Source organism: Cyanistes caeruleus, chromosome 13 (genome assembly GCF_971803275.1).
Source record: "Cyanistes caeruleus chromosome 13, bCyaCae1.hap1.1, whole genome shotgun sequence".
Classification (NCBI taxonomy): Eukaryota; Metazoa; Chordata; class Aves; order Passeriformes; family Paridae; genus Cyanistes; species Cyanistes caeruleus.
Window position 1 is genome coordinate 12,005,368 of NC_141713.1, and position 2,414 is coordinate 12,007,781.

Consider the following 2,414-nt stretch of genomic DNA (forward strand, 5'->3'; position numbering starts at 1 on the left):
TGTCTCCTTTCTGCTGCTCATTCTTACGTATTTCAGTGGACTACTTGAAAAGTAAGATAATAAACTCAGAAATCCTGCCCACTGTTAAGGCAATAAAAGTTTTGCTGCATGACTTCATCCCAAAGCATGTGGGAAGAAAGCTGTCCTGGAAGAAACTGCAGTGTAATAATTTAAAATTTGCATGGTGATTTCAGTCAATGTCAAGGAGGTTGATATTGCACTTGGTGAAAAGCACCAAATATGGCCTGAAGCTTTTCATGGATTTTTTTGCAACTGTGAACCCGAGCCCACAAGACCACAAGACCCTTTCCAGGGAGGTTCTCTGTGCAGGTATTTCTCAGTGCTGTAAAATGTCTGCAGGGCCTGGCCTCAGCTCTCCCAGATCCTTTAAACTGGACATTCACAACTGAATAACCTGTTATTCCAAGGTTCTCAGAATTAGTGGTTCCCTGAGGAACCACTGATCTTATTTGAACAAAATGTCATCAGTAGCTCCAGACACTTTTGACAATGATCTATTAGGCTTGGAATAAATACTCTGGGCAGAATTAATCTTTGGTAAAATATGAGAATTTGTAATGAACAGGAGGAATCATACCTGCTATCAGTATTTTACTTCAGATGAGATTATGACACATTACAAAATTCTGCTACAAGAGAAGACATCTAAAGTTCTGAATAATTAAAAACCAGTATTACTCCTGAGATAGTATACAAATCCATCATTATGACAACTTTACAAAGATATTTAAAGCAAAAAGATCTAAAACCATTACAAGTTCTAGCATTGTAGCCTTTTTTTTTTTAATTTTAACCTTACTAGGCTTGCAAAGTTACACTAGAAATTCAAAAATAGTGAATCATTAAGAAATGTGTTATTACAGAGAAATTCTGTACAACAAATCTTGTTGTAAAATTAAAAAAAAACCCCAAAGTTACCCACCTTTTCAGAGAGCAAGAACCTGGAGATTCTTGAGATGATTAAGCCCTGTGGAGCTGCTAACGGAGAAAGACAACCTTCCTATTAATTCTACTTAAAGGTATTTAAAGCTCAGCCTCTCCAGTTGCATCACCTCAGATCAGTTACATACTGGGGATTACTGATGATAATGATTTTATTTTAACTGCCCTCTTTTAGAACACAGAATAAAGAACAGAAACTATTTGGCAAGGCAAACCTTACTTGACTGTTCCAAACAGCAGGTTTTTTAATGGTTTGTTTATAAATAAATATTTGCTTGTTAACAAATATTAAAGTTGAAATATACTGGGGGGGTGACTGACAACTTATTTTTCCAACTATCAACCTGGTATTCTGACAAACAGCACTGCCAATATTCAGTTTATCCCATATTCTTAAAAATTTACAAGTGTAGCTTGTAAGTGTAAATTGATTGGTACTCATACTGCTTCTTCCTTGGTTATACTTCTATGAGTCTCCTGTTCTAAGACAAGTAATTTAAAGTCAATAGGATTAACAATTGCTGTTTTTCTTGCACTCTTTGAAAAAAGCCCAGCAGAGATGTGAGCAAAAGTAACCAGTCCTAATCATCTTTTATTGGAATACTATGGGAGCACAGGACTGAAAGGGACCACCTGTGCTGCTGAGCTATATTTCCAGAAAATTCAGGAGTCACATGTCTAAACACATCCAAAAATGCTTTCAGTGCTTTCCCACTGCAGTAAGGATCACCATTCAACACTTTCCCATTTTAATGAAATAGCTTTCTCCTTTAGCATCATTTTAGGAAAGTTAACCTCAGTAATGCCTCTTTCATGTATTTTTTTGCCTTCACTAAAACTGCTCCTTATAATCATAACAGAGAACAAAGAGAATTTTGCACTTAAATTTTGGCTGAAGGCATTAATATCAGCAAAAGCAAGGTAAGTTTCTGAGAGCATACAGTAAGCCAGATAATTTTAAACTTTGTTTTAAAAATATACCTTGTTGTTTGCATACACAGCATTAATAGCACACTCCACACAAAGCTCTCAAAGTAACAAAGCATCAAATTGTCAGAGCAGTTTTCCTTGATCAACTATTTTTGTCATAGGAGCACACACACCTTGACACTTCTCTGTGATGTGGATGCAAGAGTGAGCTGTGATTTTCCTCATGTCAGCCCAGGTAAGAGACACAGCTCCAACAACTGCAAAAAAGGGCTGTGCACAACTTGCAGCAACAAAAGTTGCTTCCATTAAACTATTTCCAGAAATTCATGAGGAGCCAAGGACAGCACACAATGCTGACAGGAAGATAAAAAATGTTACAGCAAAGCAACTAAATTAAATAAATGTTTATGGTGCAACGCAAGACTGACAGCACTCACAAATGTTCACGTAGTTCCAAGTAACTTCTTTCAAATGATTCCATACTGAAAACTTAATCATTGCATCACACAAAGAACTACAAA